The following is a 25,057-nucleotide window of genomic DNA, read 5'->3' as shown; positions in this document are numbered from 1 at the left end:
TAAAGAGGCTGAGAAAAAGAGATAAACAACTACAGGATCACGAGGGCAGAATTCGAGAGATAAGCGATACGATAAGACGAAACAACATTAGAATAATAGGGATCCCAGAAGAAGAAAGAGAGGGGCAGAAGGTATATTGGAGCAAATTATAGCAGAGAACTTCCCTAATGTGGGGAAGAAAACAGGCATCAAAATCCAGGAGGCAGAGAACCCCTCTCAAAAATCAATAAAAATAGGTCAACACCCCGACATCTAATAGTAAAACGTACGAGTCTCAGAGACAAAGAAAAATCTTGAAAGGAGCTCGGGAGAAGAGATATGTAACCTACAATGGTAGAAACATTAGATTGGCAACAGACCTATTCACAGAGACCTGGCAGGCCAGAAAGGACTGGCATATCATCTTCAGAGCACTAAACGAGAAAAATATGCAGCCAAGAATACTAGATCCAGCTAGGCTGTCATTGAAAATAGGAGAGAAAAAGTTTCCAGGACAAATAAAAACTAAAGGAATTTGCAAAACACGAAACCAGCCCTCCAAGAAATATTGAAGGGGGTGCTCTAAGCAGAGAGAGCCTAAAAGCAGCATAGATCAGAAAGGAACACAGACAATATACAGTCACAGTCACCTTACAGGCAATACAATGGCACTAAATTCATACCTTTCAATAGTTACCCTGAATGTAAATGGGCTCAATGCCCCAATCAAAAGACACAGGCTATCAGATTGGATTAAAAAAGACCTATCAATATGCTGTCTGTAAGAGACTCATTTCAGACCCAAAGACACCCCCAGATTGAAAGTGAGTGGAAAACCATTTACCATGCTAATGGACACCAAAAGAAAGCTGGGGTGGCAATCCTTATATCAGACATATTAGATTTTAAAACAAAGACTGTAATAAGAGATGAAGAAGGACACTATATCCTACTTAAAGGGTCTATGCAACAAGAAGACCTAACAATTGTAAATAACTATGCCCCTAACATGGGAGCAGCCAATTATATAAGGCAATTAATAACAAAAAGCAAAGAAACACATTGACAACAATACAATAATAGTGGGGGACTTTAACACCCCCCTAACTGAATGGACAGATCATCTAAGCAAAAGATCAACAAGGAAATAAAGACTTTAAATGACACACTGGACCAAATGGACTTCAGACATATTCAGAACATTCCATCCCAAAGCAACAGAATACACATTCTTCTCTAGTGCCCATGGAACATTCTCCAGAATTGATCACATCCTAGGTCACAAATCAGGTCTCAACTGGTACCAAAAGATTGGGATTATTCCCTGCATATTTACAGACCACAATGCTTTGAAACTAGAACTCAATCACAAGGGGAAAGTCAGAAAGAACTCAAATACATGCAGGCTAAAGAGCATCCTACTAAAGAATGAATGGGTCAACCAGGAAATTAAAGAAGAATTAAAAATTCATGGCAACCAATGAAAATGAAAACACAACTGTTCAAAATCTTTGGGATATGGCAAAGGCAGTCCTGAGAGGAAAGTCTATAGCAATACAAGCCTTTCTCAAGAAACAAGAAAGGTCTCAAATACACAACCTAACCCTACACCTAAAGGAGCTGGAGAAAGAACAGCAAATAAAGCCTAAACCCAGCAGGAGAAGAGAAATAAAGATCAGAGCAAAAATCAATGAAATAGAAACCAAAAGAACAGATCAATGAAACTAGGAGCAGGTTCTTTGAAAGAATTAATAAGATTGATAAGCCCCTGGCCAGACTTATCCAAAAGAAAAATGACCCAAATCAACAAAATCATGAAAGAGGAGAGATCACAACCCACACCAAAGACATACAAACAATTATAAGAACATATTATGAGCAACTATGCCAGCAAATTAGATAACCTGGAAGAAATGGGTGCATTCCTAGAGATGTATCAACTACCAAAATTGAACCAGGAAAAATTGAAAACCTGAACAGACCTATAACCCCTAAAGAAATTGAAGCAGTCATCAAAAATCTCCCAACAAACAAAAGCCCAGGGCCAGATGGCTTCCGAGGGGGAATTCTACCAAACATTTAAAGAATTAATACCTATTCTCCTGAAACTGTTCCAAAAAATAGAAATGGAAGGAAAACTTCCAAACTCATTTTATGAGGCCACCATTACCTTGATCCCAAAACCAGACAAAGACCCCATCCAAAAGAATTACAGACCAATATCCTTGATGAACATCGATGCAAAAATTCTCACCAAAATACTAGCCAACAGGATCCAACAGTACATTAAAAGGATTATTCACCATGACCAAGTGGGATTTATCCCTGGGCTGCAAGATTGGTTCAACATCCGCAAATCAATGTGATACAATACATTAACAAAAGAACAAGAACCATATGATCCTCTCAATAGATGCAGAAAAAACATTTGACAAAGTACAGCATCCTTTCTTGATCAAAAGTCTTCAGAGTATAGGGATAGAGGATACATACCTTCATATCATGAAAGCCATCTATGAAAAACCTACAGCGAATATCATTCTCAATGGGGAAAAGCTGAGAGCTTTTCCCCTAAGGTCAGGAATGCGGCAGGGATGTCCACTCTCACCACTGCTATTCAACGTAGTATTAGAAGTCCTAGCCACAGCAATCAGACAACAAAAAGAAATCAAAGGCATCCAAATTGACAAGGAAGAAGTCAAACTCTCACTCTTTGCAGATGATGATACGATACTGTATGTGGAAAACCCAAAAGACTCCACCCCAAAACTGCTAGAACTCATACAGGAATTCAGTAAAGTGGCAGGATATAAAATCAATGCACAGAAAGCAGTGGCATTCCTACACGAACAAGACAGAAGACAGACAAATCAAGGAGTCGAACCCATTTACAATTGCACCCCAAATCATAAGATACCTAGGAATAAATTTAACCAAAGAGGCAAAAGATCTGGACTCAAAACTATAAAATACTCATGAAAGAAATTGAAGAAGACACAAAGAAATGGAAAAACGTTCCATGCTCATAAATTGGAAGAACAAACATTGTGAAGATGTCAATGCTACCTAGAGCAATCTACACATTCAATGCAATCCCCATCAAAATACCATCCACTTTTTTAAAGAAATGGAACAAATAATCCTAAAATTTGTATGGAACCAGAAGAGATCCCGAATAGTCAGAGGAATCTTGAAAAAGAAAAGCAAAGCTGGCGGCATCACAATTCCGGACTTCCAGCTCTATTACAAAGCTGTCATCATCAAGACAGTATGGTACTGGCACAAAAACAGACACATAGATCAATGGAACAGAATCGAGAGCCCAGAAATGGACCCTCAACTCTATGCTGAACTCATCTTCAAAAGAGCAGGAAAGAATGTCCAATGGAAAAAAGACAGTCTCTTCAACAAATGGTGTTGGGAAAATTGGACAGCCACATGCAGAAGAATGAAACTGGACCATTTCCTTACACCACACACAAAAGTAGACTCAAAATGGTTGAAAGACCTAGATGTGAGACAGGAGTCCATCAAAATCCTAAAGGAGAACACAGGTAGCAACCTCTTCGACCTCAGCCGCAGCAACTTCTTCCTAGAAACATCACCAAAGTCAAGGGAAGAGCAAAAATGAACTATTGGGATTTCATCAAGATAAAAAGATTTTGCACAGCAAAAGAAACAGTCAACAAAACCAAAGGAAACCAACAGAATGGGAGAAAATATTTGCAAATGACATATCAGATAAAGGGCTAGTATCCAAAATCTATAAAGAAGTTATCAAACTCAACACCCAAAGAACAAATAATTCAATCAAGAAATGAGCAGACGACATGAACAGACATTTCTCCAAAGCAGACATCCAAATGGCCAACAGACACATGAAAAAGTGCTCAACATTGCTTGGCATCAGGGAAATCCAAATCAAAGCCTCAATGAGATACCACCTCACACGCGTCAGAATGGCAAAAATTAACAAGTCAGGAAATGACACATGTTGGCGGGGATGTGGAGAAAGGGGAACCCTCCTACACCGTTGGTGGGAATGCAAGCTGGTGCAACCACTCTGGAAAACAGTATGGAGGTTCCTCAAACAGTTGAAAATAGAGCTACCATATGATCCAGCAATTGCACTACTGGGTCTCTACCACAAAGATACAAATGTAGGGATCCAAAGGGGTACGTGCACCCCGATGTTTATAGCAGCAATGTCCACAATAGCCAAACTGTGGAAAGAGCCAAGATGTCCATCGACAGATGAATGGATAAAGAAGTGGTATATATACACAATGGAATATTATGCAGCCACCAAAAGGAATGAGATCTTACCATTTGCAGCAACGTGGTTGGAACTGGAGGGTGTTATGCTGAGTGAAATAAGTCAATCAGAGAAAGACATGTATCATATGACCTCACTGATATGAGGAATACTTAATCTCAGGAAACAAACTGAGGGTTGCTGGAGTGGTCAGGGGTGGGAGGGACGGGGTGGCTGGGTGATAGACACTGGGGAGGGTATTTGCTATGGTGAGCGCTGTGAATTGTGCAAGACTGTTGAATCACAGATCTGTACCTCTGAAACATAATGCAATATGTTAAGAAAAAAAAGAAGATAGCAGGAGGGGAAGAATGAAGGGGAGTAAGTCGGAGGGGGAGACGAACCATGAGAGACTATGGACTCTGAAAAACAAACTGAGGCTTCTAGAGGGGAGGGGGTGGGGGGATGGGTTAGCCCGGTGATGGGTATTAAAGAGGGCACGTTCTGCGTGGAGCACTGGGTGTTATGCACAAACAATGAATCATGGAACACTACATCAAAAACTAATGATGTAATGTATGGTGATTACCATAATAAAAAAATTTTAAAAAATCCTACTGGAAATGGCAAAGTTTGAGTGCAGAAAACTTACCAGTTACATTTCTCATTTTCATAGGAATGGGTAGTTGAATTTTGGGGGGGAATTCATGACCTAAAAAGCTTGTCTAGAAGTCTAGAAGAAGCTAACAGGAGGAAAACAAATATGAATCTCATTCATTCCCCAATATTGTCCATAGATGGACAAAATAGAGAAAGTAAATAGTCATCTTAATTTTAAAGGTCTACAAGATTTATATATATATACACATATGTATATATATATAAATTTTTTCCAAGTGAGGTTCTTTTTATTTCAATTCCCACTGTTATCTGACATTAAGTTCCTAAAGGTTACAATTACTTCAAGAAAGCATTACTGGCCCCTCCCACTCCCCAGTCCCCACCATACCATCACCACCGCCAAATTCTTATACCCCAAGTAGAGAATGACTTCATTTTTTGTTCCATGATGGATTTTTTAAATACACGTTGTTGTTTAAAAAATTGCAAAGATAATAGCTCGAGTACCTGTATACTCATTCTTTGTGCTTGACATTTCCCAGGAGCATTAAGGTGAATAGGTCACTTTAGTTTTGAGGAATATGGTACTCTACTTCAAATGACCTTTAAAGGTAGTAGCCAACCCAGCGTTTTGTTGGTTTGTCTGTGGCATTTGCTCTTTGTTAAAGGAAGCCATAAAAAAAAAAAAAAAATGAAAGGGGCCTTTTCAAGATCCAGTCAGTTTAATAGGCCTTATTCATGGAAAAGGTTATGTGAGGAAGTTGAATAGCCACAGCTCCTCTTTCTCATATGCTTCCTAAATTTTAAACCCCCTTCCTTTTCTAGAGAGGCCCTTTCCCTGCAAACCTCAGAACATGACTATAGTTCCATTTGTCTTTGATTCCAATCAGCTTAAATTGATGAATTATTTCAGGGTGGGGGAGGGTAGCAATAAGGAGATTGGAGTAAAAAGTGTTGAAAAGATTTTCTGTAGTAAAAGTCAAACCAGGACTAATCCACCTGCCCCAGCTGCTGCTAAGTCTCAGCTTTTCACTGAAATGCCCTATCACCTGTACTGTGACTTCAGTGTGGATAAGACAAGAACAGCAGCTGCTTCAAATTATCACAGGAGGTGGCTCTGGCAAACTTCAGGGAAAGCAGCCAAAGCTCCTGCAGTCTCTGCACTTTTGACTTATCTAGAATCCTTGAGAGATGAAATTATTTGGTGCTCTGTGCTTCTCTCCAAAGTCCTTAGAACCCTTTGGGAAACAGATGGTGGTTAAGGAGCTCAGGTGTGTGTTTTTAACTTGAGGAAGTCCAAGTAACTGCCTAATGAAGTTTTATATTTCCCATCATCCTGGAATCAGATTCCTACCTCTCTGCACTAACTGGGAAGTCAACAGCCTGTTAGAAAACCATGCTAGAGCAGGAGCAAAGGAAGCCAAGGACTATTCTAACCCACCATTTAATCTCTGAATAGGTGGGGAGTACAGGTGACTAAGTTGTCAAAAGGCTCCTGTCCTGCCCCAGGCTCACAGTGCCTGATTAACTCCATCTTAGAGGTTAGCATAGCCCTTTCCAAAGGATGAGAAAAATCTCTGGGTATATTGGACCACTGGACATCAAGCCTTACTGTAAATAATTGCGAAGGTATCATTTTGTTTATATACTATTACAGATCAGATGCTCATTTATGCTAAGTGAAACAAGTCAATCAGAAAAACAATTATCATATGGTTTCACTCATATGTAATATAAGAAATACCACAGAGGATCATAGCTGAAGGGAGGGAAAACTGAATAGGAAGAAATCAGAGAGGGAGACAAACCATGAGAGACTCTTGACTCTGGGGAAACTGAGGGCTGTGGAAGGGGAGGTGGATGGGGGGTGGGGTAACTGGGTGATGGGCATTAAGGATGGCATGTGATGTGATGAGCACTGATATATGCAACTAATGAATCACTGAACACTATCAAAAACTAATGATGTACTGTGTGTTGGCTAATTGAATTTAAATTAATTAATTAATTTCAACGGTCCATTCACTGCATGCCTCTCATGGTGTGATCATTTTGACATACAGATTTCAATGCCATTGTTTAAGATAATTATTTTTAAATGTTGTTAGGTTTCTAACTGCATGCCTTATGCCTAATCCTTTTACTGGTGTTCAGCTAACAGTGATGTCTGACATAAGAAACCAACCAATGACTATATTGGAGATATTAATTCATCTCTACCAATTCTTCCTGAAGAATTTTCTAGGATCATTTTGAACACAGGTGATTTCACCTCGTATAGTGACCTTTGACATAATCATCCTCCCTTGAAATCAGAACACCCCTTCACTAGTCCCTATGCCACTGAGATCAAAGAGTCCAGCTGAATCTTCTGATAAAGTTCACCTGAGGTGCTAATGGGACTAGATTGAGTGGCTCTGGCATTGTGAGAAGCAGGCAACAAAAGGAAATGAGGCACCCAGGAAGAAGGAAGGACTGTTCATGGAAGGAAAGAATAAGACAGCAAGGGTATTATTCTCTGGGATTGGGGGTCATGGGATAGGAGTTACTCCTGTGAGTACTGCCAACTTAGTCCTTCATACTTAGTACAATTGTTTGTAAAAAAAAAAAAAAAACTATACACTGTGTCCCATCTATGGAATTCAAAGAAAAAAGGTAGAAATAAGACAAATACAGGAAAAAAATAAGAGAAAAAGCACATAAAAATTAAAATGGCAGGAGTAGAGAAATTTTTAAAACAGTCAACAAAACTTAAAGCTCTAAGAGACTTATCCTAAGGAAATATTTTAAAGGGCTAAGACTTACAGCATGAAGATACTTGTTAGACGAATGGACAGTTATAGTTTTGAAACATGGTTAACTAAAATTTTCCATAAGGAAGCACAGAACCTGAAGAGAACAAAATGAGAACATTTGCCCACAGTAAGACAAAGTCCAGTATCTTGTAGGAAGAGCGGATTCTGGATTCAGAATAATTGCTATGGCAGCAAGTGCTTTAGACACCAAACTAAAACAGTGTAAAAAAAAAAAAAACAAAAACCCCTTTTTTTTTTCCCCCCCAAAAAAAAAAAAATACTGAAACTTCAAGGAAAAAAGAGAAAAGGGACAAAATTTAGGACCAACAGTGGGGAAAAATTTTTAACCCCCAGCCGAACATGGCACCTGCACTGCCTCAGAGCATTCATGGTAACAGTAAACACAGACTTTAGAAAGGTGCATCTGTGGTGAGCACTCCATGCCTGGCCAAACTGTCCATTACAGTACAGGAGTATACCTGTTGTAGCAGAGGGTTTCATAGGTTCCCTAACAAACTATCAGAATTATATCGAGAGAATATCTAGAATCTTATCGCACTCATTCTGATTTACTTGTACCTAGAAATTGTTCTGCTGCTTATTAAGCCATTGTCAGATCCAGCCTTTTATAACCTCTGTGATGTTGGAGTTAACTGCATAGCAGGATTTTGCCATAAAAAGAGCCTCTATGCCAGGCTCTGACAAGATGGGTAACTGGAGTGTGGCACACAGATGGGGAGGGACTGGCTCCTTCCTGTTTCCATCAGTGATTCCCCAGAAATACTTCCCATCCAGGCAATAGTAACTGGTCCGGTAGCAGCAGCAGACTCTAGTTTCACTGTTTTCCAACAATCCCAGAACCAGTATCCTCGTGCCCCCTTAGAGATCGGCATCAGCTATTCAGCAACGCGGTCTCAGAGGTCCGGGTCCGATCCCACAGTCCCTTCTCCAACCTCAGAGACCCCACACCACCCAAGGCCCTCCTCATGGGTCAGAGGTCAGCTCCAGGAGTCTTTTCCTCCAAGTTTCTTAATTATAATCCCAACCACTTCTATTTGTTCTGCCGGTCCTGGATGCCGTAGCTGCTACCTGCAGTTATTACCTCAGAGACACCAGAGTTTTTCCTTTTAGACTTTTCAGTTCTCCAGTATCTGGCTTAACAGTTTTTAATTCAGAAATTCTGTTAAAATAATACAGGTCAAATTTGCCTTAACATTTTCCTGTCTTGAAAGCCCACCTATAAAAGATAGGTTTCACAAATCAATTTTCAAGTAATCTTAAAACATATTTTTACAGAGAACAAAATAAGTGTTCCAAATAATAGTGATAGCTAGAACATGGTTTTCTGTTTTGTTTTTTCCATAAGTCAATGAAATATAAGAGACAGAAATTTACATATGAATTAGTGGCAAAATGAGACCATAAACCAAATTATTCCTTCATTTGTTTCTTCATTCTATAAATATTCACCAAGTGCACAAACGTTTCAGAAATATCAGTGAACAAGAACAAAATGAATATGTAACTAAAAGTATAAAGCAGCTGTGAAGAAAAACAAATTATGATAAACAGGTTGTATGTTTCCTATTAGTTTTGTAACAAATCATGACAAAAACTTAATGGTTAAAAAAAATAAAAATTTGTTATCTTACAGTTTTGTAGGTCAGACTTCTCCTGTGGATCTCAGGAGCTGAAATCAAGATGTTGGCAGGACTCCACTCCTTCTGGAGGCTCTAAGGGAGAACTCCTTTTCTTGCTTTCACCATCTTCTAAGGGCTACCTACATTCCTTGGCTTATAGGTCCCTTCATTTTGCAAGCCCAGCAATGAGGGCCTGAGCTCTTCTCACAATAACTCTGAGCCTGTCTTCCTCCTTCTACTTTTATGGGATCATGATTACATCAGGTGCACCTGGATACTCCAGGGTACTCTCCTTAGCTAGGGTCAGCTGATTAGCAACCTTAATTCCCTGTTGCCAAATACTAGCATATTCAGAGGTTTTAGTAATTAGGATGTGGCCATTATGGGGAGACCCTAGTCTGCCTATCACACAGGTGAACCAAGTTGAGATCATTAGTTGGCCCAAAGTTGGGAGTAGAATGACATTTTAGAAAATATTCCTGAGCCAAGAAAGAGTATGGTACACTGAGTAAAATGATAGAAGGACAATAAAGCTCAAGCAGACAGTAAGTGGGAGAGTAGGGAAAATGAGAATGAGAAGTTAGCAGGGACCACATCCTACTGGCTTAGAAATAGTTCATGTTTTTTATTGTATAGATAATAGGAAAACTAAAAATAAATTTAAGCAGCAGAGTGGCATGATTATATTTGTTTTTAGAAGACTGTTTCGACGTAACAGAGAGAACAGATTTAAAAGGCAGAGGAATGGGGCACCTGGGTGGCTCAGTTGGTTAAGCAACTGCCTTCAGCTCAGGTCATGATCCCAGGGTCCTGGGATCGAGTCCCACGTTGGGCTACCGGCTTAGCGGGGAGCCTGCTTCTCCCTCTAACCCTCTCCCCTCTCATGCTGTTTCTCCCTCAAATAAATAAAATCTTTTTAAAAAATAAAAAAGGCAGAGGAATGTCTAAAGGGACTGCTGCAGTGTCTGAAGCTAGATAAGATGGTGGCCTGGGTAAGAGAGGTGTCAATAGAAAGAGAGAAATGGTCGGGTTTAAGAGAGATTTTAGAGTGACAATCAACAGGAAACAGTATTTTTTTTATTTTTAACATCTTTTTACTGAGGTATAATCAATATACAATATTATATTAGTTTCAGGTGTACAACCCACTGATTCAACAGTTCTATACATTACTCAGTGCTCACCACAATAGTGTGGTCATCATCTGTCACCAAACAATGTTATTACAATATTATTGACTATATTCCCTATGTTGTACTTTAAATCTCCATAACTTATTTATTTAATAACTGGAAGTTTGTACTTCTTAATCCCCTTAATCTATTTCACCCATCCCTCTATCCACCTCCACTCTAGCAACCCATCAGTCTGTTCTCTCGGAAGAGTCTGTTTCCTTTCTTTTCTTTCTTTCTTTCTTTCTTTCTTTCTTTCTTTCTTTCTTTCTTTCTTTCTTTCTTTCTTTCTTTCTTTCTTTCTTTCCTTCCTTTTTTTTTTTTGGTTTTTCATTAGTTTTATTTTTTAGATTCCACACATAAGTAAAATCATATGATGTTTGGCTTTCTCATTCTGACTCATTTCATTTAGCATACCACCAGGTCCATCCATGTTGTGATTACTTTTTAATCAGGCATTGAATCCAATGTTTCTGCCACAAGTACTTAGATGGGCTCATTTGGTGAGGCTCACAAATAAAGAGGGGCAAGTATCATGGTGGGGAATAATTAGCTTAATTTCAAACCTTTTAAATAATTAAATATGATGCCTACCAACAAGGTGGCTGAGATGGTGTTTGACCAAATGTCTTGAGAATTGAATATAGGATGGGTACAAGTCAAAAGAAACCATGTAAACAATGAGATCACCTAGAACAGTGGTTCTCCACTGGGGTGATTTTGCCTCTGAGAACACATTTGACAAAGTAGATGTTTTTAGTTACCACAAGTAGGAGGAAGACAGGGCTGTTAAACATCCTCAAATACACAGAACAGCCCCCCACAAAAAAACAACCATCTAGTTCAAAATGTCAATAGTGCCAAGATTGAGAAACCCTCACCTAGAGAAACAGCAGGTTCTAAGAAGAAAGATAATCGAGATAGATCCCTGAAACTTTCCAATATTTAACATTTTTTTAAAGATTTTATTTATTGACTGGTTGATTTAGAGAGCACACTCAAGAGCACAAGCAGGGGGAGGAGCAGAGGGAGAGGGAAAAAGAATCTTAAGCAGACTCTGTGCTGAGCACAGAGCCCTACACGGGGCTCCATCTCACAAACCTAAGATTATGACCTGCGCTGAAATCAAGAGTTGGACACAACACTGAGCCACCCAGGTGCCCCTTTAATGATTTTGATTAAATAAAAGATGTGGTAAAGGAGCAGCCAAAGAGATGAAGAATTGAATACAATGTAGTAACATGGACAAGAGTATGTATTTCTTAGTAAATCATCAATGTCAAATATTTGCAGAGTGATCAATTATAATGACCAGTGAAAGGGAGTGTTTAATTTGGATATATTTGTTATTTGGCTATATATTGTCGACCTTTGGAAAAATGCCTTCAACAGAGAATTGAGGACAGGAACCATATTGGTATAGTCTGGGAAGTGAGTCAAATGTAAGAACATGGAAAACACTTGAGAATTTTTATTTTGATGGAGAAGAAAGAGAGCTGTTAATAGAGGTGTACATGGGCAAAAGGTTGTTTTGTTTTGGTATGGTTTTGATTTTCCTTCCCTCTTAGAATCTTAAAGATTCAACAAATGCTAATGGAAGGGAGCAAAAAGAAACAGAGGGATGGACTTATAAGAGAGTTAAGGACAGCTGATAATGTAAGTTTCTTAAAAATAAAAGAGAATATTCATTCACTCATTCATTCATTCATTTACCTAATAATTTATTTATCTAAATAATGTTTACTGAATGCCTCCTGAATGTCTTCTTGTAAAAGTTGAACTTAAATGGGAGAAGTACTTCCTCCACTGTAACAGGAGGAGAGAAGAAATTAATGTAGAGTTTGAATGATATGCATATTTTATTAGGGCTTAGAGATCTTTTCATTCCAATTTTGATGCTTTTGCTCTCACTGTCTACAAAGTTAAAGTGTTTCATTACGATGTTTTGGCGGGGAAACAGTAGGAGATATATAGAAGAGACTATCATAACAGCTTTTGGTACAAGTAGGAATTATTTTATTCTAACATTGTATGAAATAAAATATATATGCAGAACTTATAAAGCATTAAATTTGTCCTAGATTGCATAACCTAGATAAATACCACAATTGGTAATAAATTTCTTCAATATTACAATGTAGAAAACTAAGGCTACAAAATTTTCAATTTTGCTGAATAGTTCTACAGCAGCATTCCAAATAGACAGTCTATAAGGTATAGATATATAGATACAGATACAAATATTTAGCCACAATTAAAGAGTTTTCAGATTCAAAACAAAGCTTGTTTTATAATGTTTCTATTGATATTAAAAATTCCTGAGAAAAACAATTAAGAGAAAACACTTGTTTTGCATAATTGATGCTTTATAGGTATATAGGAAAGTTGTAATTCATCACCATCTGGAATATAAAATTCTAGCTACTGCTGTGGTTTGTGTTTCTTTGACTAAAGTGGCAAGCGTTAACTTTTTTTTTTATGTTCTGTAGAAGGTAACTATTTAATATTCTCAAAGCATATGCATGAGATGCAATGCAGGGTTGGAACTGACCCCAGTCTCTTCTTTGGATATGATAAAGGGAACAAGATCATTCCTCCAGGAGGAGAAATCACAGAATTATAAAACAAAATTATAAATTTTAGGTGACCATCAAAAATAGGTTCCTCCTTGGGCACCTGGGTGGCTCAGTTGGTTAAGCGATTGCCTTCGGCTCAGGTCATGATCCTGGAGTCCCGGGATCGAGTCCCACATCGGGCTCCCTGCTCAACAGGGAGTCTGCTTCTCCCTCTGACCCTCTTCCCTCTCATGCTGTCTATGTCTCATTCTCTCTCTCTCAAATAAATAAATAAAATCTTTAAAAGAAAATTGGTTCCTCAAGGAAATCCTACCATGCTGCTACAACATTGATGGACCTTGAAGGCATTATGCTAAGTGACATAAGTCAGACAGAGAAAAGACAAATACTGTATGATTTCACTTATATATAGAATGCAAAAAAAAAAAAACCCTCATAGAAAAAGAGATCAGACTTGTGGTTACCAAAGGCAGAAGTTGGGGAGACGGGAAAATGGAGGAAGGTGGTCAAAAAGTACAGATGTCCATTTATAAGATAAATAAGTACAGTTGACCCTTGAACAACATGGGGGTTAGGAGTGTCAAACCCCCACACAAACATCTGCGTATAACTTTTAACTCCCAAAAAATCTTAACTATTAATAGCCTATTGTTCACCAGAAGTTTTACTGATAATATAGTCAATTAACACATATTTTGTATGGAATACATATTATATACTGTATTCTTACAATAGAGTAAGCTAGAGAAAAGAAAATATCATTAAGAAAACACAAGGAAGAGAATAAATTTACAGTGCTGGACTGTCAATAAAAAACTCCTTCTGTAAGTGGACTTCCACAGTTCAAACCCATGCTGTTCAAGGGTCAACTTACTAGGGCTGTGATGTCCAGCATGATGACTGTAGCTATAACTGCTATATGATACATAGAAAAGTTGTCAAGAGAGTAAATCTTAAGAGTTCTCATCACAAGGAGAACTTTTTTCTTTTTTCTTTCCTTTTGTTTTGTTGTATCTATATGAAGAGACAGGTGTTAGCTGAAACTATTGTGGTAATCATTTTCCAACATATGTAAATCAAAGTATCATTGCATAATTTTCCTCATACAATGATAGATATCAATTATTGCTCCATGAGACTAATAAAAAAATTTCCTATTAAGAGTGGGCTTTGGCCTCGACTGAGTTTGACATAAAGAAATTGCCTTGTAGATAATTCAGGTCTTAGGGCCAATTTAAAACTGAACTCTACTATTCTCCTGTGATTTCCCTTACCCTATATGCCTGTATCTCTTATTTACTCTATGATTCTTTGCCTTAAGATATCATCTTTTATTCAAACTTTGATGTTAAATAGTTTCTTAAATATTAATAATATCTGGTGCCTAGCACAAGGGCAGAGAATAATTTATGGTTAGTATAATCTTGTCAAATAGAGGCATTCAGGCTTTAAAATGTTTCTATGTTTTGTACAAAAGTGAAAGAAAATGTTTTGAACAAAATATCAGGTTCTCTAAAAAACACCTACAAAAAAAGGGTAGAGGAAACATCTGGTTTTAAATAAGATAGAACTAAAATTTAAGAGTTCAGCAGGCAGAAAAAAAAAAGTGTGGAGATTTTACACAGACTTGTGTCGTCAAACTACAGTACTTTTCTTTATCTTTATGGTTGATAATAAAGTTCTAAAAGAAGCAGAAGAGAAGGGAAGCTTGAAACAGCAAATCTGACCTTTTCTCTTATTAATTTAAAGCAGGATGGGGCGCCTGGGTGGCTCAGTCGTTAAGCGTCTGCCTTGGCTCAGGTCATGATCCCAGGGTCCTGGGATCGAGCCCTGCATCAGGCTCCCTGCCTCGCAGGAAGCCTGCTTCTCCCTCTCCCACTCCCCCTGCTTGTGTTCCCTCTCTCACTGTCTCTCTCTGTCAAATAAATAAAATCTTAAAAAGAAAATAAAGCAGGAAATACCCGGTTTCCTCTGTTGGAAATAACAATCAAAGGCCACTTGTAAATTACTTTTAAGAACCATCTGAGATAAATCTCCCCAAATCCCTATAATAAATGTGGTCATGGACCAGCTCTAAGACATATTCTTTCCAAATCAGAAGAATTATAGTAAGTTAGGATTATTGGAAGTCTATATAGAAGGAGGCTGGCAAGGCAATTAGTTTAGAAATCTGGGAGAAGGAACATTTTTTGAAGTTATATTTGCACAGCAGACAAGCTGTTTTTACTAAGCTTATAGATTACATTTTAGTGCTTGGGGTGGGAGGGGATGATGGAACTTATGTGGAAGAGGAAGCATTCCCTCCCAACCCACTCCTTGGTTTTGACACCACTGGAACTTTATGGAAAGTCGTAGACACAGTTGTTCAATATAAAGATTTCTATTAATCCAGAGGAGCTTATCAAGCATTGCATTTTTCCTACATTACATAACCTTTTTAAATATCAAGTTATTTTATGACCATACCAAGATTAATTCAGAAAAAAAAATGTTTACTTTAAAATGACAAAATGGAGTTGAACATCCTATTGTTTTTTGTTTGTTTTGTTTTTTTATCCAATTTCCCTTGATTATGGAAAACTGGAATAAACTACAAAAAGCCATAGTGTTGGCAAGGATGCAGAGAAAGGGGAACCCTCCTACCCTGTTGGTGGGAATGCAAGCTGGTGCAGCCACTCTGGAAAACAGTATGGAGGTTCCTCAAAAAGTTGAAAATGGAGCTACCCTATGACCCAGCAATTGCACTATTGGGTATTTACCCCAAAGATACAAATGTAGGGATCTGAAGGGGTACGTGCACCCTGATGTTTATAGCAGCAATGTCCACAATAGCCAAACTATGGAAAGAGCCAAGAGGTCCATCAACCAATGAATGGATGAAGAAGATGTGGTGTGTACACACACACACACACACACACACACACACACACACACACACACAAGAATATTATGCAACCATCAAAAAAAAACCCCTGAAATCTTGCCATGTGCAACAACGTGGATGGAACTAGAGGGTATTATGCTAAGCAAAATAAGTCAATCAGAGAAAGACAAATATCATATGATCTCACTGATATGATGAATTTAAGAAACAAGACAGAGGCGCATAGGGGAAGGGAGGACATAATATTAATGAACAATTTTCAGATGGGCATAGAGGCTTTGGCCTCATAATCCATAATCCATTGTATCTATTGACTACTCCCACGTGCTTCCCTTTCTATATTTTATAAACACACTACCCATAATCAGAAAATAGAATTATCACAGACTGATGGCTTTATGCCTTTATTCATATCATAGTGGATCCTCTGCAAACTCTCTTAAAAGCCCTCCATTTACCTTTAAATAACCAAAAAAGTTTATCTCACAAGTTCTTCACAGATTACCTACAATACCACCATTTGACATAGAAATTAAAATATGCAACCATCCTTAACAAATATGTATGCAAGTGATTTAACAAAAAATGGAATGTAAATGTTTTAAGAAATAATAGTCCAAAAATCCATTTCATTGGTCTATTATCATAAATGTATATAGACTATGACCACTTCTCATAAACATTATTGCAATTATCCTCATCCATGCCACAGGTATCTCTTACGCAGATTTTTGCCAAAGCCTTCTAACTCATTTCCCCTTTTTCTATCCTTACTTTCCTCGGCAATTCTCAAAACAGCAGCTAATATGACACTGTTAGTTTATCAGTAAAATTATGCGACTCATCTTCTCAAAAGCTGCCGCAGATTCACCTTTTCACTCAGTAAATGGAAAGGGCCAGCAGGCTTGGTTGCCCAGTGACATGTTTAAGTTCAGGTGCTGTCCTTCCCCCACCTCTGTCTCAAGCCTCTTTGACCTCCTTGCTCTCCCTACAACACAATAGGCACACTTCCACATCATGGTTTGGCACTCAGCCTGAAATGCTCTTCCCCAGAGAGCCAGAGGACTCATCTCCTTCAGAGTAAACCCTCTCAGTGCAGGCTAGTTTAACTGTTTCAAGCTGTGTCACCCATTCACACGTCTCCATGCCCATTTTTCCCTGTTCTACTTTTGCCTCCATTGTACATACTAACTCCTTATAGACTATATGATTTAATTGCTCTGTTGAGGATGTATGCTCCACAAAGGCAAGAATTTTTCTGTTTTGTTCATTGCTATATCCCCATTATCTAGAGTAATGCCTGATACAACATAGGCTTTTAATATGTGTTGAATGGGTGAAACAAACAAACAAACAAAAAGATAGGGACTGTTATCTACTTACTCAAATATTGTCTAGCTATTAAGGATTCTGAGTTTTACTGGTTAGGCTTACACAGGAATGGAAGCCATGGAAAGGCCTTAGCAGCCAGATGGGCTCTGTTCTATTGCTCAGGCTCCAAATGCCTTTTTGGCTCATCCGACTCACTTGGTTACAAGAATGCAATCATTCCACAGTTCTCTCATTGTTACCTCACCTGATTCTCCACAGTAATTTTTCTGACCTTTATATGTTGCCCTGGATATGCTGAATTAAAATCTTGTATTGTCACTGGCTGAGTCTAATAAGTTTTATACCACACTCTTTACATTCTGTTCTGTATTATCAAAACATGCTTGAAATTTATCCAAAAACATACAAATTTTAAAAACTTGGGCAGCATATTAAACCTCTCTAACTTCAATTTCTTAAACTTTTAAACTCAAATAATAATAGCTATGTTTCAGAATTTCCTTGAGATGTAAGTAATGTGTACAGAGAAACATTTTGTAAAGTGTTATAAAAGGCAATATTATTTATTTTATTGAAATTGGCTCTTTTCCTGGGATATGCCATGGGCCAGAAGGCAAATCAATGACGACTGTAGTTTGCATGTCCTGTTAATATTTTTCACCCAAAAAGAGAACAAGATTCATAATAGCCAAATATATTAAACTCACAAAAAGAATTCAAAAGAGCTGGTGCCTGTTGAACCTTCAAGCAGTATCCAATATTTCTTATATTATCTATGATGACTTTGAATATAGTAAAGCTAACTTATTTAATCATGAGCCACCACAGCATAAAATTCACTAGGTATTTCCCCTTAATCAAAAATGAGATTTGATCATGGTAAAACAAATGTGTGTAAATTACAGAATTATATCACTAGTTGGTTGTGTTGTTCTTGTGTGTGTGTGTGTGTGTGTGTGTGTGTGTGTGTTAAATATCTCCAAGGCAAATGTGATTTATAAAAGGATTGAAAAAATATCACTTTGCAAGAGCTAAATTGTATAAACAAGTAAGGATACTAAATTTACAACAGCATCTGAATTACCATGGAAAAGGAAAGATGGATTTATTTTGCATCATTTTTTTCAACAAGTACATTTTTTGTAAACATTGCCATCCGGGTATTTCCTTTTGTTTCCTACATTACAGAATTACCTGTTTTACATAAGTAAATTTTCTGGATAATTTAAACATTATTTTAAGAATTAAATCTACTAGAAAAAAATACACTTAAAAAACATTTTAAAAGCTTTCCAAGGACGCCTGGATGATGCAATTGGTTAAGCATCTGCCTTCAGCTCAAGTCATGATCCCAGGGTCCTAGGATCAAGTCTCACATCAGGCTCCTTGCTCAGTGGGGACACTGTTTCTCTCTCTGCCTGCCACTCCTCCTGCTTGTGCTCTCTCTCTCTCTGACAAATAAATAAATAACATCTTTTAAAAATAAATAAATGAATAGATAATAAAAAAACTTTCTAAAATATGTTACACTTTTCATGGATTTTTGTCTGAATAAAATGAACATATGATGATATGATTAGAATATATATGCATAAATGTATAAAATCATCAAAAAAGTAAATTCTGTTTGTGACACATTATTTATTCTACCTGAATTTCAGTTTCCTTATCTGTAAAAGAGAACAATTTTTACCTTAAAAGATTCACATTGGCTTAAATGTGATGTGTATGTGTGTGAGTGTGTAGGCTTTTTGCTATCACGCTAAATGTTGATTAAATTCCTCAACCACAGTCTTGTCAACACATTTAGTTTCTTTTACTAATATTCCAAACTCCAAGCCAACACCTAATCCATTTCTCATTTTCATATGCAAAATTTTAAAAATGGAACTAAATTTTTTATATATTGGTTTAATGATAATTCTAAGTCAGAAACATCTAGAGTATTTGGCTAAAAACACAGACATTGGAAACCAGTTTCCTAGAATGACTGATTTGTTTTATGATTACTCTGAATAACTAGAAAATCTGAATAAAATGTAAATAAATAATGGGGGAAAACCACCTGGCTTTAGGTATTAGAGAGCAACGAAGATGTAAGAATTTATAGGGTCAAGATTTTGAAGAAGGAAGATAAGTGAGTAAGATGAGCATGTATAATAATGTTTTCCCCTTAAGGTGATTGCCAATTTTAAAAGTAAAACACAAAACAAAGAACTAGGAAATGGAGCATAACTTTTGGCAGCCTTAAGGGCAAGGGAAAACAAAAATTAAAGTTTAGGGTTCACCAAGAGGACAGAACAAACCATTCCTCAAAAGAAATTTATCTTTGAATGACCTCACCCATGACTGAAATAAGGTGATTGTCCCCAAATAAACTTCCTTCTAAAATCAAATGTAAATCTTTATGAAAAAATTATATTATTTAAAGCCTTGAATTATTTCTAAAATTTTTCATTCACAGTGTCACAGGCATACAGAAAGAAAACAATTTACAAAAAAAAAAAAACAGCAAAAGGAAAAACAGAATAAAAACACAGGATATAAAGCACACTGTAATCATCAGACATGGGCTTCTAAATAAGTTGATTAATAGATTCAGAAATTTAAATGACCAGATAAAGAAATTCGGCACATAATTTAAAACTATAAAAATAATGAAATGGAAATTCTAGAAATTAAAATTAAAATGACAGTAATTTGAAAATTCTCCAAATAGATTTAAGAGAGATTAGACAAACTGAAGACAAAATTTAGGAACTGGTAGACAGGTCAGAACAAAATGTTCAAATGAAGGACGAAAGGACTAAGAAATTAAAAACATGGAAAAGTTCATTAAAGACATACAGAAAATAGCAAAAGGCATAACGTACATTTAATTTGAGTGTCAGAAATGGAAGAGTAAAAGAAGAAGGCAGAAGCAAGTTTAGTTTTTGGTTTTCAGCAATCCAATTTTGATGCCTAGATGTGTTTTTATTTATATTTATTATACTCAGGTTTTTAATGTTTCTTTTATCTGTAGCTGAAGGGCTTTAGTTTGTTTTGGAAATTTCTTGGTTATTGTCACTTTAAAAATTAAGGTGAATGAAAGACACTTCTGAGACAAATAAAATCTAAGAGAATTTAGCAGTAGTATACTAGTATTAAGGGAAATAAAGGAGACAGATGAAAAATCATTCCAGATAGAAAAGATGTAGAAAAGAACAAGGAGCAACATCTAGGAAAAACACTTGAGCAACTCTAAATGAATATTGATTATATGATACAATAATATAATATCTTAAAGGGCTTAAGCTTATAGGGAATTAAAATACTTGACAAAAATAGGACAAAAACCTGGAGAGATGAATTAATGTTTTAAGTTTTTAGCTTTGGTGATTGACAAATGTCAATTACCTTAATTTAATCTTTAAGGAAAAGATAACTATGATCATCTTTAGGCTAACTATTGCAAAATAGTAAAATAATGTATCACAAGCTATTAACAGAGCAAAAGTAACAATAACAAAACAACAACAAAATTGGGTGCCTGGGTGGCTCAGTGGGTTAAGCATCCAATGCCTAGTTTTGGCTCAGGTCAGGACCTTGCAGTTGTGGGATCAAGAACGTGCATCAGGCTTTGTGCTCAGTGCAGAGTCTGCTTTGGATTTTTTCTCCCTTTCCCTCTGCCCCTCACCACTCACTCTCTCTCTCTCTCTCTCTCTCTCTAAAATGAATGAATAAAAATCTTTTGAAAAATGTTACTTAACCAAAAAAGGACAAAGGAAGAGAGAATAATACATAGGGTAGTTAGGACAAATGAAAGCTGAAGGTGGTAAAGTGAAACATCAAATAATTAAACCACATGTCAATAATATAAATATGCTAACTAAAAGACAAAGATTCCAAAATGAGGTTTAAAAAAATAATAGCTGTCATCTAAAATATGTGGAATGTTTGAGAGCATATAGATGGAAAAAACAAACAAAATTAGCCTGATGTAGCAACATTAGTAGTAGACCTTAAGACAAATATTATGAATGATAATGTCAGATATGATGAAAGTGACAATGCACCAGAAAAATACACCATTTCTAAATGTGTAGGTACTTACTAACATAGCTTCAAAATAAAAAGAAATACAGAACTAAAAGGAGAAATAAACAGAAAGCCATAATGATATCAAGAGATTTAAATATACTAGCCTTAATAACTTATCTGAAAAGCCTCCAAAAAAATCAAGAAAATTTGAATAGTTGAGCACAACTACAACTTAGTTATATGTAGAACTCTCTCTTAAAAGTACAAAATGCACTTTTTTTCCAATTGTACATGCAATAGTTACCAAAATTGACCACTGCTGCACTACAAAGTGAGTCTCAACAAATTTCAGTGGATTGAATTCACATATAGCATATTCTTCTGAACACTGAAAAATTAAGCTAGAAATCAATTATAAGAGAACAAGAAAGTTCTCAAATGTTACACAGTTAAGAAACAATTCTTTAAAAACAAATAAGGAAACAAATAAACTAAATACAAAATCACTATGTAAATCAAAACTGAAAGACAAAGGAAAAATGATGTCAAAACCTATAATATTCAGCTATTATCTACACGGATAGGTATTTGAAACTTTTAATTTATATTTTAGAAAAGAAAGCTAAAACTCAATGACTAAAACCTCTAAATCAAGAATTGAGAAAAGTACAGCTTTTGTTTTCTCCAAATACAAAGAAAGTAGAAAGAAGGGGATTAAATTAAAAGCATATATTTATTTTAAAGTTTGGTTTATTAGTCTTCTCAGCCTGGCATAACATAATACCACAGACTGAGTGGTTTAAACAACAGAAGTTTATTTTCTCACAGTTTTGGAGAATAGAAATCCAAGATTAAGGTAACAGATTGTTTTCTGGTGAAACACCTTTTTTTTTCTGGCTTGTAGACAGCTAGCTCCCTTCTAAGTGTGTCCTTACATGACCTTTCTTCAGTGCTCATGCAGAAAGAAAAGGGGGTTGGGGAGAGAAAAGGAGAGAGAGGGGGAAGAAAGATTGAGAAGTATTTCAATGGAACCTCTTCTTCTTATAGGGACACCAGTCCTATGGGATTGGAGCCCTACCCTTATGACTTAATTTTACTAATTACCTCTTGAGGCCCTGTCTCCAAAACAGTCATATTGGGGGGTAAAAATTCAACATATGAATTTTGGGGGACACAATTCAGACATTAACAATTGGCTTTTCAACAGAACTAATAAAACCGATAAACACAGCAAGCCTGACCACACTAAAAAGAGAGAAGAAACATATCCAATTTCAGGAATGATAAAAGATCACAATGATCAATATTACAGAAAGTTTTTTAAAAGGGTATATTTTGAATAATTTTAAACTAATACATATAAAAATTTTGAAAAAATTGACAAAATGTCCAGAAAAATAAAATGTATCAAAACTGACCCAAAGATACAGAATATCTGTTAAATTTCATAACCATTAAAAATAATAATAACATAGAATTCAAAGAAATAAAAGGCAAATTAGCAAGGAAGAAGTCAAATTTTCACTATTTGCAGAGGACATGATACTCTATGTAGAAAACCCAAAAGACTCCACCAAAAAATTGCTAGAACTCATACATGAATTCAACAAAGTTGCAGAATATAAAATGAATCTACAGAAACCTGTTGCATTTCTATACACCAATAACAAAGCAGCAGAAAAAGAAATCAAGGAATCAATCCCATTTGCAATTGCACCAAAAACAATGATACCTAGGACTAAATCTAACTAAAGAAGTAAAAATCTATACTCTGAAAACTACAGAACACCAATCAAAGTAATTGAAAAGGATACAAAGAAATGGAAAAACATTGCATGCTCATTGGTTGGGAGAAAAAACATTGTTAAAATGTCTTTACTACCCAATGCAACCTAAACATTCAATGCAATCCCTATCAAAATAACACCAGCATTTTTCACAGAGCTAGAACAAACAATCCTAAAATTGGTATGGAACCACAAAAGACCCCAAATAACCAAAGCAATTTTGAAAAAGAAAAACAAAACTGGAGGCATCACGATTCCAAACTTAAAAGCTGTATTACAAAACTGCAGTCATCAAGACAGTATGGCACTTGCACAAAAACAGACACATAGACCAATGGAACAGAATAGAAAACCCACAAATGGACCTACAACTATATGGTCAACTACTCTTTGACAAGCAGGAAAGAATATCCAATGGAAAAAAAGACAATCACTTCAACAAAAGGTGTTGGGAAAAGGGGACAGCAACATGCGGAAGAATGAAACTGGACCACTTTCTTACACCATACACAAAAATAAATTCAAAATGGGAGAAGGGAGCAAGATGGTGGAGGAGTAGGAGACCTGGATTTCGTCTGGTCTCAGGAATTCAACTGGATAGGGATCAAACCACTCTGAACACCTACGAACTCAACAGGAGATCAAAGGAAAGAATAGCAACAACTCTCTGAATGGAAAAGCGACCACTTTCTGGAAGGTAGGACCTGCGGAGAAGTGAATCCGAGGCAATATTCGGGAGGATAGACAGCAGGGAGGAGGCCTTCGTCGGCCGCTTCTGACAAATGATAGAGCACTGAGCACAAAATCGGAACTTTTAGAAGTCGGCTTCGCTGAGGGACGTTGTTCCAGTGGCTAAGCTGGGGGTGGAACCCTCGCAGGACAGTGTGGTCTCAGGACCCTCGGGGTCACAGAAAGACCAGGGGTGCCTGAGTGCGCCAGAGCTCCCAGGTATCAGAGCGGGGAAGCCGGCTGCAGAGACGGAGCACAGGCGTGGGCTCTCAGCTCGGGGCTGCCATAAACTGTGATTGGTGACAGTTGAGCCACTACTCCTCCAGCAGGGACCCAAGAAGCGGCAGAGATGGGGAGACTCCCCTTTCTCCCCGGGGAGGAGCGGCTTGGGAGCGCACCCCAGGGATCTGCTGGGTTTGGAGACTCCACATGGGGTTGGGTGCCAGAGATAGAAACGTTCGGTCACAGGCCAGGTGAGCACGGAGTGCGGACGGAGACCAGGGAGATGGGAGTAAGTGACTGCTTTTCTCTGGGGGCACACTGAGGAGCGGGCCCCGAGTTCTCACCTCCTCCCGGTCGGAGATTGGGAGGACACCATTTTCACTCTCGTCCTCCAAAGCTGTACAGAAACCTTGCAGGGAACAAAAGCTCCCGAGAGCAAACCCGAGCAGATTACTTAGCTCAGACCGGCAAGGGCAGTGCAATTCCGCCTCCTGCAAAGACATTTGGGAACCACAGCAACAGTCCCCTCCCCCAGAAGATCAGCAGGAACAGGCAGCCAAGACCAAGTTTACTGATCAATGAGAACGGGAGAACTCCAGCGCTAGGGGAATATAGCACATAGAATTCATGGCTTTTTTTACCATGATTCATTAGTCTCTCAAAGTTAATTTTTTTAACTGTCTTTTTTTTTTTTGAATTTTTCTTTTTCCCTTTTTCAACCAACATCTTATCAATTCCTTTAAAAAAAAATTTTTTTTTCATTTTTACAGTCATAGTCTATCCCTTCATAGTAGTTACCCTTATTTTTGGCATATATGTATATATAAGATGTTCTCTCTTTAAAATTTTGAGATAGTTTCTTCTAACATATCAAAATATACCCTAAATCTGTGTATGGCTTTGTTATAGTCTCCTGCCTGATCACATTCTCTCCCGTTTTTTTTCTTTCTTTTTTTTTTAATCCTCCTCTTTCTTTTTTCAAACAACTTACGATCAATTCCTTTTTTAAAATTTTTTATAATTTTCATCTTTACAGTCATATTCC

At 37.1% G+C, this 25,057-nt stretch overlaps 1 long non-coding RNA gene across 1 annotated transcript in view; it reads right to left on the bottom strand.

Moving 5' to 3' along the window:
- The window catches only part of LOC141374831 (uncharacterized), a 44,592-nt gene extending 27,183 nt beyond the window's left edge, over positions 1-17,409 (bottom strand). Inside the window, exon 1 of the long non-coding RNA XR_012381971.1 lies at positions 17,306-17,409. This is a non-coding gene — a long non-coding RNA (uncharacterized lncRNA). The remainder of the gene's footprint in view (positions 1-17,305) is intronic.
- Between the last annotated feature and the right edge of the window lie 7,648 nt (positions 17,410-25,057).

This window comes from Callorhinus ursinus, unplaced genomic scaffold (assembly GCF_003265705.2).
Source record: "Callorhinus ursinus isolate GAN/ISIS: 27379988/994484 unplaced genomic scaffold, GSC_fseal_2.0 scaffold22, whole genome shotgun sequence".
Taxonomy (NCBI): domain Eukaryota; kingdom Metazoa; phylum Chordata; class Mammalia; order Carnivora; family Otariidae; genus Callorhinus; species Callorhinus ursinus.
This window is presented reverse-complemented; position numbering and strand designations above follow the sequence as displayed.